General features: G+C 40.7%; 1 long non-coding RNA gene across 3 annotated transcripts; it reads right to left on the reverse strand.

Annotated features, from left to right (window-relative positions):
- Positions 1-3,939: 3,939 nt before the first annotated feature.
- LOC133718270 (uncharacterized) lies at positions 3,940-8,672 on the reverse strand. 3 transcript variants are annotated; one of them, XR_009850197.1, is made up of 4 exons: positions 8,483-8,672; positions 8,066-8,242; positions 7,223-7,389; positions 3,940-4,503 (listed from the first exon to the last, which is right to left on the reverse strand). It is a non-coding gene; the product is annotated as an uncharacterized LOC133718270 (long non-coding RNA). The 3 variants fall into 3 exon arrangements; XR_009850200.1 differs by lacking the exon at positions 3,940-4,503 and adding an exon at positions 5,171-5,488; XR_009850198.1 differs by lacking the exon at positions 3,940-4,503 and adding an exon at positions 5,171-5,506.
- Positions 8,673-14,073: the final 5,401 nt, after the last annotated feature.

A 14,073-nucleotide genomic window follows, 5' to 3' on the forward strand; every position in this document is an offset into this window, starting at 1 on the left:
TACAGGACTACCATTTGGGGACTCTTACTGATTGATTCGATGAGCATGACAGACCTGTCTGCAGTGTTCATTTCCACAAATCTCAGCCTCACTTTGTGTCTAGAGGTACAAATTTCGTATGTGCATGTGTATTTTCGGTTTCGTTGGCATTTGGTATATGCAATTGTTTTTGGTGATTGCTGTATCTGGTTTTGGTTTTGGTTATAAATGGTATTCTTCCCTTGACAATCATCGTATGGTCTAATTTAGCTCTTGAGCTATAGATGAGATTTTACTAGCACAGGGGTGTGTTATTTGTATAAACTTGTATTCTTATGCTTCTTTGGGATTTAGGTAGTTTTCATAGTATTTTATATTGGGCTAAATACTAGTTAGTACCCTGTGGTTTAGGTCCAAAATCAATTCAGTCCCTGGACTTCTAATTTCATCAAAAACACCCCTGCACTTTCAATTTTGATCTAATAGGTCCAATTCATTAATATTCTGTTATGGGTTCAAGTTATAGTTGGATTATTTGTTGAAAAACTAATTATTTTTAATAGTAGGACTCACTCCTAAATTGACTATGCAGACCACCTCGACACCACATCATAAAACATAGGCTATATATGAGCCACATTAACAAGTTAAATAACTCAATTGTCGGAAAACTAACAAATTGGACCTATTAGATCAAAATTGAAAGTGCAGGGGTGTTTTTGATGAAATTAGAAGTTCAGGGACTGAATTGATTTTGGACCTAAACCACAGGGTAGTAATTTGTATTTAGCCCTTTTATATTCTAGAAAATGTATTCAATCAAAGATGTTGGTTGCCATGATTCTTTGTGTTGATGGTGCCAATTTCGAGTTGGTTATTGGCTTTAAAAATGCAGATTGGTTATTGGCTTTAAAAATGCAGATTGGCTATTGCCTTGTCCATGGGGTCAGCATGGCGTAGACAACAACTATTCATTCTCATTCACTGACGAGAGGTATCAGGCTTATAACTCACAATTACTGTATGTTTATAGTTGATAAGATTACTTTGAGACCTGAAACTTGAAAATCATAATTCAGAAAGACTATATTGTATTAGCCTTAGTGCTTATAAGCACCTCCCTTGTACTATGCATTGGATGTCTCTGCAAATCTCTTTTTATTATTGGTGACTGTTTTGATCTTTTCTTTTGTATTCAAAGTATATGGGAGCATTTGACCTGGTATGCATGATTTAGTCTACAGCGTCATTCTAAAGTTAGAATAGATGCTATACCTGACTCCCAATACATGTGTTGGCCATTTGAGCCGAGTTGATATGATGATGAAACATGAAAGAATGATGGAATTTGTTTTGTTAATTTGTTGGCGTTTTGATAAGTTTAATTTGTAAATTTGTATTTGGGTGTGTATTGAGAAGTGAGTTTATATTGTTGTTTGTGAACTTTGCTTAGTGTGTTTTGTCTTTTTTTTTTTCCTCTGTTGATTAGATGGAAAGGCTTATAAGAAGGCAAGACGTCCTCATGAGAAGGAACATTTGGATGCTGAGCTGAAGCTTGTTGGAGAATATGGAAGTCGGTGCAAGAGGGAGTTGTTGGCCAAGTCATTATTAACCTCAAATCACTGGTTATATCACTAGTCAAGTTACTGATCATGTCATAGTCATGAACATGTCATTGACTATGTCACGGTTAATTCCTGGTCAAATCACTGGCAAAGTCACTGTTAACCTCAAGTCAGTGGCCAAGTTATTGGTCATGTCACTGTCAATCTCTGGCCAAGTTACTGTTAACTTTTAAGGCCAAATTACTGGCAATGTCACTGGCCATGTAACTATTATACACACTAATTCAGGTCATTGGCCAAGTCACTAGCCAGTGAAGTCATTGGCAAAGCAATTATTATGTCAAATGCAACTGAAAATACATCATTACAACTACAATATTGGTCAACAACTTTATACATCATAGAGTAAACTTTAGGCCTTTTGGGCAGATTTATATATCATGGAAGCCAAATCACCTTACAATTACAAGTTTCGCATTGTTGATCTTTCACCTATCCACAACAAAATGAATAATAATCTCAAAGAGAAACTACTCATAACAGTGACTTGATTTGATTTGACATGGCCTTTTGGTATTGCCATTTCTGATGTTTAAATTATGTTCAAAATTTTTAAAATAAGAAGGTTAGCATTGAGTTTGCAAGTTACATGACCAGTAACTTGGCCAGCTACTGATCTGGCCAGTGAAGTCACAGGCCATATCAATGACAATGTCAGTTACATGATCAGTTACATAATCTGTGACATGAGGTTAACACACGTTGCTAAGGAGTTGGTCTTTTCCAGTGACTTCTCTGGCCAATGACTTGTCTAGCGACCTGGCCAGTGACCTCACTGGTTGGCTAGCCCATGTCCCTAGTTAGTGAGGTCATTGGACAAGTCACTATTAACCTCAAGTCACTGGCTAAGTCATTGACCAAGTCACAATATATCATTTCCATGTCATTGATCATTAACTGAACTCATTGTCATCACATGTCACTTGCCATGTCACTGGACAAGTCGTCACTGTTATACACGTCACTGGCCAACCAGGTAGTTAGTGAGGTCACTGACCAAGTCACTGTTAACCTCAAGTCACTTTTTGGGTGAGGAGTAATCTCCTCGAGGTGAATCTAGGTGAGTAGAAATCTCTTCAAGAGGAATCTAGGTGAGGAGCAATCTCCCCAAGAGAAATCTAGGTGATGAGATATCCCCTCAAGGAAGATTTGGGTGAGGAGTAAAGTAATTCCCTAAAGGCTAATATGTGTGAGAAGAAATCCTCTCAAGGCTAATATGGGTGAGGAGTAATCTCCTCAAGGAAAATCTGGGTAAGGAGTAAAGTAATTCCCTAAAGACAAATTTGTGTGAAGAGAAATCACCTCAAGGCCAATATGGGTGAGGACTAATCTTCTCAAGGTGAATCTAGGTGAGTAAAAATCTCCTCAAGAGGACCCAAGTCACACTGCATGTCACTTACATATTTTGGAATTTTCAAGTCACTGTCTGGGTAACTATTAACCTCAAGTAACTAACTAAGTTATTGATCATGTAACTGCCAAAGTCACTGTTAATCTCAAGTAACTGACCATGTCACTGTCAATCACCGGCCAAGTCACTGATTACATGTCACTTGTCAAGTCATTATTATATCCATATCACTGACCCAAGTCACACTGCATGTCACTTACATATTTTGGAATTTTCAAGTCACTGTCTGGGTAACTATTAACCTCAAGTAACTAACTAAGTCACTGATCATGTAACTGCCAAAGTCACTGTTAATCTCAAGTAACTGACCATGTCACTGTCAATCACCGGCCAAGTCACTGATAATAACATGTCACTTGTCAAGTCATTATTATATCCATGTCACTAACCCAAGTCACACTGCATGTCACTTACATATTTTGAAATTTTCAAGTCACTGTCTGGGTAACTATTAACCTCAAGTAACTAACTAAGTCATTGATCATGTAACTGACCATGTCACTGTTAATCTCAAGTAACTGACCATGTCACTGTCAATCAAGTTACTGGCCATGTCATAGTGACATGGTCAGTGATTTTGTCGGTGACTTGAGGTTAACAATCGTTTGGCCAGTTACATAGCCTATGACATGGCCAGTAACTTGGTCAGGAATTGACAGTGACTTGGTCTGTGACGTGTTCATGATTATGACATGGCTAGTAGTTTAGCCAGTGACATAACCAGTGACTTGATGTTAATAGTGACTTAAGCTTCAAAAATTGGCCATTCTCTTTTAACTGTTTCAACGAGAAATTCGAGTTGTACAGTGACTAAGAAAAACAACCAAAAGTGACTAAGAAAAACAACCAAAACCTATAGCCTACAAAAAAATCCAAAAACAAATGAGAAAAGGAACCCAACTGACAAGAAAAAAATGAAAAGAAATCACCATTTATCATTAGACTTATCGATCACTATTCTACATTAACAAAAAAAAAGTATAAAAGAAAAGACAATTGATTTCATTCCAATACCACAATAGCACCCAACTTCTTAAGCACCTAACTCCTTAAGTAGCACCCAAAAGAAAAGACAGGGGTTTGCCATACCAGAAAACTGGAAGCAACTCCTAACATATACAGCTAAAGTGGTAGAAGAATTAAATAGTTTTACTTTCCCTAAATCAATGACGGAGTTATGAAAACTAATGCATTGTAATTCAAATAGATGATGCATATTTATTGATAAGAACCTTGGTTGAACTTTTTAAATATATAACTAATTCCAAGAAGATGCCAAAAGAAAATCAGTAGCATTTGCAAATTGCAAGATCCCCTCATGAGCTTCTTACTCCATTAGATTCATCCCTTAAGGTCACAATTTCTGGCTGAAAGCCAGACCTGAATGGTATAACTTGAACTGTTTGCAGATGTTTACATTCCCACTCTCCGGTTTGTATATTGTCATCTTAAACCTCTCTCTTTTCAGAATTTTTCTAGCATTAGCAGCTGTATCAAACATACAAAAACCAAAACAAAGTATAAATAACTTGGCAACCCAACAACACGAAATTATTAATATGTTGCAGCAGTTGAAATGTAAGCAAGTTCCACTAGAAAAATCTAAACAGTGTCATTGTCAATGATCAAAACTCAAAAAGAAAATTTCTCGAAGAGGGACAATATGACATCGTTAATGAAAGGGAAAATTTTAAGAACAGTGCACGAAGTTTGGCCCACTATTAATTTTCGTACACGAAGTCACAAATTATGAACTTTGGTACACGAACATTTGTTCCCGACCAAAGACTTGTACACGGCGTTAATGACGCCGTTAGGTGGTGTGAAACGTGGCAATTTTTTAGGGGTAAATCCGTCTGTACGGCTTTTCCCTCCATTTTAGCACCTTTTGTGTCTGAAAATGCTGTAGCAATGGTTCCTGGCAGAAATTTGGCAACTGTTCATCAAGGTTTGTTTAAAAAAAGGGAAAATGCTGGTTGGGTACTTGGCAATTGAAAATACAGAGTAACAGAAAGCCAAGCATAAAACCAGCCCTTTATTCAAAAAAAAAAAAAAAAAAAAAAAGCCAAGCATAAAACTAGCCCTTTATTAAAAAAAGAAAAAAAAAAGAGAAAGCCAAGCATAAAACCAGCAAACCAGAATTACAGTACTTGATTAATGTCGAGTAGAAAACCAAATTCCCAACCAAATTGGTAGGCAAATTGTTCATAGCCCTATTACATACTCAAAAGGGTCAAAAACCACCTGTTACATAAAACCTCTAATAAAGCATGGCATTTGCAATATAACTGAAGAAAACAAATGCCATAATAACAAGTGGTTTCCACAAGGCCCTTTGCAGTTTGAGCTTTGGTGCTTGAATAGATGCAGATGCAGAAGCTGTAGCCAGCCTTGGTGATTTCCTTGCTATAAACTTCCTCCCTGCAGTCCTCTTCACTCGCTTGCCTGAGGTAGCAGGTCTAGCAGGGGATCCCTGATACATTTGCTCAGTCTAGGTAAATTTGAAATACAAAAGTAAGTAAATGCAGCAACCCAGGCAAAACCAAAAAAACCACATCAATGGAAAAACACACAGAACAATTCATCAAACAATTTGATGCTTTACCAAAACAGATACAAGTCTACAAATGCAACTCAATTTCAAATTTTCAAGTCAAAACTCAAAACAGAAAGGCAAAAAGTGACAGATGCAATTCGAACCCAGAAATCCAGAAGGACAAAACAGATCACATATCCAATTTTCATCTCATATTAGTCATATGTATAGCGTATAACAAAAGTAACAGATGCAATTCGAACCCATAAATCGAAGCAAGAAAGATGGCAGCAACTTACGAAGCTTGAAGTTTCCGAAATCGAGTCGAAAACTGAAATTGAAGCTGCTTCACCTAGTAGAGTTCGAGCCAAACCCAGACTTGAAGATTGAAAACTGAATACCCAGAAGCAGAAATTAAGAGGAAGCCATAAATCGATTAAAGAGTGAAGACCCAGAAGTAGAAATTAAGAGAAACAGAAACCCAGACTCACGAGCGACTGGAGGAGCACTGCGGAGGCGGACTCGATCCTGCCGTCGGCCAAGCGGCTGAGAGGGACGTGCTCGACGGCGGCGACGCCGGACAGGTAGTCTTGCTCCATGGCGAAGTCGTCGATGTAGTTGAGAGTGACGACGAGGGGGAGCGACGACGTCGTTTGGGTGGTGCGGTGGGACATTGTGGCGGGGGATCCGATGCCGGCGCTGCTCATCGTTTCAGGCGGTTTAGGGTTTAGGAACTGTGGCTGTGGCGGTTTAGGATATCAGAACATGAATTGTTCTGTGTATTTTTCCATTGATGTCGTCAATACATGTTCTAATATCTCAGAACTGTGGCTGTCGAACAGATAAGGGAGAGAGAAATGAGATTGACTTTCTGGGACCTTTGGGCCTTAAGTAGCAGTAGGGTTTCTGGTAAAATGTCAATTCTACCCTTCATTCTATGCAAAATGGCATACGGCCTAACGGGCTGACTAACGTCATGTACGAGAAATGGGTCGGGCTTTACAATTGGTGTACCAAAGTTCATAATTTGTGACTTTGTGTACGAAAATTAATAGTGGGCCAAACTTCATGCACTGTTCCTAAAATTTTCCCTTAATGAAAATACAATATGGCATAATACAAAATTCTGCCCAATAAACAATTATAATAAGTCAAACTAATACGGTTTGATTTAGTTTCTGCATTCACAAATCTCCAAGGGGAGTTTGTATGACTTAAGTAACGCATGAGAACATTAAGGCTGAGGTTGGAGGGACAGCTGTAAGTCTAACGACACACAATAAATCATATAGTAATGTAAAATGAGTAATGATCGTTATGAAAATTTGAGGGTTTAAGGGTTCATACCAGCAAATGGGTGAAATTTTGTTCATTGGCAGAGCAACCAAACAGAACCTTGGAAACTCTTATCAGTATCAAAGCTATCACCGTGACTTATCCTAGTATTGTACGGTAAACTTAGTTCGACATTAATTGCATTAAGTCAGAATCAACAAAGCAATTCTATGAGAAAACAAATGCAAAAACGAAAAAAATATAATCTGCATCAAACATGACAGCCTAGATAGTTGTACTGAAACAAATCTGGGGCTACAAACGTAGAATGGATCTGCGCTTTGGAATTGAAATCCGTGACGAATTTAAAAAAAAAAGGTTTTTGGGAATGTTTACCTTGTTGGAGAAGAAGAAGACTGGGGCGATGAGCCAAGGAATTGGATCGCCAAACGCGCCGCGGCAAAGGTCAGTGTCTTTGCTCAAAAACCACGGCACCAGCTCATCATCAAGACCATACCAGTTGTCGTCCTCGTCGTCACCACCACCTCATCGACTGCGGCTACCTAATCAAAATTATGGATAAGTAACTTTAACCATCTATTCAACTAGCAAACTACTGATAAGAAAATAAGAGCAATACAGTGTCACAGTCTAAGGAAAACACTATTTTTATATAATAGCAAGTTAATAACCAAGCAAGGAATGATGACATCAATAAGACTCGGTACCACTGGGAATCAATTCATTATATTTGTATTCCAACCAATTCTAGCTAGTGCAAGAAAACAATATCAACCGGACAACTAAACAATTAATCGGTTCAACTGGACACTACTTTGACAGTAAAGAATCCTTATATAACTAGAGAAATAACGCAACAAGTACAGTACCCCTCGTTCCAGAATCCATATTGATATCTAATTACAAACTTCACGGACAACAAAACAAAGTAAGATTACCATCATTTCTATTCCCATACCACAAAACTAAGCATTTCAAGCTATTTTGCTAGAACTTAATTCCTCAGGACAAAACCAAAACAACGGTCCGGAGGTCACAAAATTCTCACCAATATATACAAGCAGAATAACTACTAATACATTCAAGGCAGCTATACATACACTTCCATTATAGTCCTAAATAATTCATATTCATTCAATCACTGAAACATATATAAATGAAAGAATAAATGACCGAGAGATCCACATCTTGACACATATATAGAAATAGAAGGCTTACCAATTCCAGAAGCTCCGTCGGTGACGAGAGCTGAGAGACCTGGTTTCAGCTCCATTTCTTCAAAAATTGAAGAACGAAGGTGATGCTGACGGAGATGATGATGATTCTCTCCTCCAAGCATGTTATGAAGATCCACAACTCTCTTATACCGCATCGGAAGTGAATGATATACATTGCCTGACACAGAAAACAAAATTTCACAACTTCTAGTCTACAAAATTATGTTCCCAGTCGTCAATTTCATCAAAAGAGAGAACAAATCCGAAGCACTATGCGCGAATTTGTATGATAATTGAACGAAAACGACTCCAATTTACACAGATGAACATGAATTTTCAAAATAAGTATAGAAAATAGATTCAATCTACAATCACAGTCACTACAAAAAACTAGGGAGAATTGAGAAGATAATCAAACCCGTTGGTAATGAGATCATCGTAGAGCCTCATGTGCGCGTTTGGCACCGATCTCTGGAGACATTGATCGTCGAAGACTCGCCGGATTGTTGGCAACGCTTCAAGAACTCACCCACTGATCCCAAGGACGCGTCGTTCTTCGCCATTGACACTCTCGAGAGGAGGTCTGTGTCTCTGTGGAGGAGGAGAAGAATATAGGGAGAGAATTGACTTGAAGGGCAGAATCGGAATAAAAAAAATTAAAACCTGACCTTTTTTAACATCACATCATTATTAATAGGGACTAAATTAATATTACTAACAATTCATAATGGACATTTTTATCAAGTGGGAAACTAGGGGACATTTTTATCATTTCACACTTTAATGTGACCTTTTCCATCATTTCCCTTTTTTGTTTTTTGTTTTTGTTCAAGGAAAACCTAATTTGTGTTTAGCCCAAACTCTAGGTTACTTGACCTAGTGGTAATAGGATTTAATTAGAAGGATCTAGAATCCTAATCAATGTAGAATTACTTTCCTTATATGATTGAGATTCTATGCATTGTAATCCTCTATATAAAGAGGCCCCTATTATCAATGAGAACACACAGAAAATTCCTCTCAAATTCAGTTTCTCTACAACACGTTATCAGCACGAGCCCTAACCCTGAAATCCTAAATTCGTAGCCTTCAAATCCCAGAAACCACCACCGCCCACCTTGAAGATCTCAGCTCCAGGAGTCCAGAACCGGCGGCCCCACCCCCAGAACCGGCCGGAAAACCACCGAACCGGCCACCAGAAGTAGCAAAATTCCCTCTGCCCGGTTCAAAGCTTTCCTCACTACCTCCTACAGCCATACTCGACCACCTGCAGAGTCTCCACCCCAGAAATCCGGAACCGGAAATTTCATCACCAGAACCGGCCCAAATTCCACCGAACCGGCCCCCGGAATCCTCCTAACCTGAACCGGCAGAAGAAGAAAAAAAAAAAAAAAAAAAAGGGGACCTGTGCAGCCCACCTGCTGCAGGCCCAAGCCCATAGGTTGAGCCCACGTGCAGCAGGCCCCAACCCAAGCTGCCAAGCCACCAAGCCAAGCCGCCAAGAAACCTGCCACGTCAGCAAGCCACGCAGGCATCCAGTCAGCAGCCACGTCAGCCACCTGTGCCACGTCAGCAGGCCGGTCAACCACAGTCAACGCCGGTCAACCACCGCCGACGACTTTTCCGGTCGACTTCCGACAACTTTTCTGATCAACTACAGTAACTCCGATAGCTACAGTATTTTCCGGCGACCACTTTTCCCGGCGACTTTTTTCGACCAAATTTCCGGCGACTTATTTCGAGGTATTTTTTTACTAAACGTTCCCGTTTTTTTTAGAGTTTTTAAATTCAATTTCTCTTCTTTTCTCGGGGACTTTCAACCTCCCTTCTTCTACCCCCCTTTCTTCTTCATAGGGGAGACCAAAAGCCGAACTGTGGGGGTTCGTGCTCACTCCAAGCTTGGAGCTTGTAGAGTCCTCCAAACTTAGAGTTTGTTGAGAAGAAAAACGATCGACCACTTACATCATTGTTTCGATCTAATCCAATCCCTCTTGGAATCGAATTTCTTGGAAGCGACTACGCTCGGAAATTCCTAATTTCTTGGAAGCGACTACGCTCAGAAATTTTATATGTTTTCGTGGTAGCTTTTTCCGCTCCGAAACTAACCCTAATTTCTTGTTCTCTTTCAGGATGAGTAACCTGAACAAATTGGACTTTGCTCCATTGGGAACAACTGGCTCTGGATATCACAGGTGGGTTCGTGATGTCCGCCAGCATCTCAAGGCCAATAGAATCCTGGATACGATTCTCAAGCCTAGCCAGGACATGCTAACTGTTGAGCAAGCTCAAGCTTTGGAAGCAAATAGAGCAGCCTTCGAGGCAAATAAGGCGAAAGCCATCATCCTAATGACTCGTCATATGGATGATTCGCTCCAGTACGAGTGTATGAATGAAGAAGACCCCAGAAAGCTGTGGGCCTCACTCGAAGAAAGATTTGGCAACGTCCGTGACTCCCTGCATCCTGACCTAGAAGTGAGATGGCATAGCCTCCGCTTCTGTGATTTCAAGTCAGTTCTTAACTACAACTCGGAAGCACTTCGCATTAAATCCTTAATGGAATTCTGTGGTAAAGAGATCACAAATGCGATGTTGATTGAGAAGACTCTCTCTACTTTCCCCGTCTCTGCATTGATGGTTGCTAAGAACTATCGAATCGATGTTAATGCAAGACGAATCACAAGGTTTCATGAGCTCATTGGAGCTATGAATGTCGCTGAAAAGCATGACAACATCCTTGTGAAGAACTATAATTCGAGATCCGTGGGAACAGAGCATATTCCGGAATCCAATTATAGTCGCGCCCTAAAGAGAGGGCGCCAAGAGCGAAACCCTAATATTAGGGATACTTCTGGACGTTCTGGTCCATATAATCGCTCTACTTGGGAAGGTAACCGCCAAAATAGGCGAACACGAAACCGAAGAGGTAAACGTGGAAAGAGAGAGGGAGGCAACGCCTCTGGCCATGTTGGTGGCGCCACCAACACTAAGAGCCATCTAAATGACGCTTTCAAAGCGCCTCAATCAATGGAGTTTGAGCAAAGAGATGTATGTTCCCGATGTGGAGTGTCTGATCATTGGGCACACATTTGTAGAGCTCGTGAAGAAATTGTCACCGCCTACAAAGCATATTGTGAAGCAAGAGAAGCTCACTATGTGGAACAAGAAGATCAAGAAGATGATCTAGAGTAAAGGGTTGAAGACTACAAATTTGGCTGGGATCAATAGATCGCCAATTCTGTTTAAGTCTTTATTTTCCAAGAGATGTAGGCAATTGCCATATTATTTTTGTAGTAGATGCCTATGGTTTAGTCTTTCTTCAAAGTAGGCGTACTCAATGTAAATGTGATGTCTAGGAAGGTTTTGAGATAAGTGGTAATTAAGCGAGCTTTGCTCCACCGACATCTCCCTACTCACCTGGTCACATTTGCGTTGGAATTACCGAAAGAAGTTAGACGACTACCATTGTTTTGCATTAGCTAAGCATTTGGATTAGATTCTCCTAATGGTTAAGAGACAATGATGTACTCCGTTGGCTTATGAATAAAATTTTGAGTTCTTTTCATTATGACTCCATTTTGATTCATGAGCATGTTACCTTGTGACTACGATGGCTGGGCCATCAGTATTAATTCAAGGACATGGAATAGCCCGAGTTCTCTTTGCCAAATGGCACCTTGATTAATGTCACAGACACTCTCTACGCTCCTAGGGCAACTCGCACCTATGGATAGCCAACGGATTCCATGTGAAAATGCATGTAGAGAACAGAAATGAGTTCCTTTGCAATGCCTCTAATGATTGTGAACGATGGCGCATCTTAGAGAAGTTTATGTGTCTCTCTAGTGGACTCTATGTCACTATTCGAGCCATTAAATCCAATAAAGTTATGAGAGAAGATCTCTTGGATTTAGACACATATTGGCTTTGTCTCGACAAGATAAGTCACCCTGGTCATGATATGGTGATTCGTCTACTAAAGACTTCACATGGACACCCTCGAGCGAAATGAAGCAAGAATCAAAAATTGATTCCTGGACTTAGCAAGACCGCAACAATTGCAGCATCTGGCGCTGCAGCTGTCTTGGAGTGCCATACGGCCGCCCACGTCCCTTGTGACAACGCCATATTTGGCGCTACCCATGGCCATGACGCCATGGATGTCAATCCCCATGGTTATAACGCCATGGATGCCACTTCCCATGGTCATGACACCATGATGGGTGATGTAGTCACAAACTTTGCTTCAATATGCGTTTCAAACGCTCAGGCCCAACCAAAACTCTCCTTGGTTGCTTCTAAGGCCTCTCGCTCATTTTACAAAGTCATTTCCTTAGGAAAATTAGGGCTGAGACCGTCCTATGCAAAGGATATGAAAATACTCATTATGTTCTTACATAGAATCCGTAGGGATTCTGTGGACTAATTCCACCAACTTGCGGACGTTTAAATATCTCATGATGTTGGTTGATATGCAAACACGCTGGTCACGTGTTGTGCCATTGTCCACTTGTAATGCTGCTTATGAAACACTCCTAGCACACATCATATGACAACGGGCTCACTCCCCGAATCATCCTATTCAGTCAATTGGATTTGACTATGCTAGTGAGTTTACATCGAAGACTTTCGATAGTTATTGCATTTGGGACTGATGTTGGACATCATATTCCCATGAGCACACCCAAATGGTCTCGCGGAAATGACTACGATATTAGTCCGGACATTGGTAATGCGCACCAACCGCCTTATATCCGCTTGGGGTGATGCAATATCGCATGCAGCAATGCTAATTCGTCTACGACCCACCGCCACTCAATGTACCTCTGCGTTACAGCTAGTGACTGGGTACAAATATCGTACTTACGCATATTTGAGTGTGCCATTTATGTGCCAATTGTGCCGCCACAGCGCTCTATAATGGGTCCTTATAGACGAATGAGCAACTCAGTTGGATTTGAGACTCCAACAATCGTCCGCCACTTAATGCCCTTGCATGGCGATCTCCTTACCGCTAGATTTGCGGATGTCACTTTGATGAGACAGTCTTCCCGTCGTTAGGGGGAGATAAGAACACAGATGTTCAGCAGGATCGACAGGAATTGTCGTGGTCTTTCCCCACTATGTCTCATCTCGATCCCTACTAAAGTAATGAGATCACACAAATATGCTGCAAACATGCCCGCAAGGATGGAAGTCCCTACGAGAGGACGTAGCGCCACCCTACACAGAGGTAGGCATGGCGCCAATGCCAAAGAGAGTGATACTCTGGCGTTATAGGCCATGGCCCCAGCTAGGATGCGTGGGAGGCCCGTGAGTTCGAAGGATACTTTGGCACATTCCAATCCTTTGATCATCGACACTCAAAATCCGTCTCATGAGAATCTTCCGAGTTATGGTTATCGTTGGGGGACGCCTCAACGTTAGAACCCTATTCCTGAGAATATAGAGCTCTATGAAAATTACACTAGTGTACATGAGACGTGGGATAAAAACTCCATCATAATTGATGATGTAGTCACGCATTTCGTTGCGCATGAGTTTGTAGAGTCTGATGATATCGAACCACGCTCCGTTGATGAATGAATGCCAACGTAGAGAGATTTGGCCTAAATGGAAATATGTGATCCAGGTTAAGATGGATTCTCTAACGAAGAGGAAGGTTTTCTGAGCTAGTGATGCCAACACCTCCTGACATAAAACCTGTTGACTAATGGGTCTTCGTTAGAAAGCGTGATGAGAAAAAGAGATGACAATCTCGCCTTATGGCGCAAGGCTTCTCACAAAACGCCCTGGAATCGACTACGATGAGACATATTCTCTCGTAATGGATGTCATTGCACTCCACTACCTTGTCAGTTTGGTAGTTTCCGAATAACTGAACATGCAGCTTACAAATGTGGTCACTACGTATCTCTATGGGGATCTAGATACGGAATATACATGAAGGTTCATGGTGAAATTCATTTACCCAAGTCAAGTGGCTCTAGACCACGGAGCGCGTTTACAAAG

The sequence above is a fragment of the Rosa rugosa genome, chromosome 6, assembly GCF_958449725.1.
Source record: "Rosa rugosa chromosome 6, drRosRugo1.1, whole genome shotgun sequence".
Taxonomy (NCBI): domain Eukaryota; kingdom Viridiplantae; phylum Streptophyta; class Magnoliopsida; order Rosales; family Rosaceae; genus Rosa; species Rosa rugosa.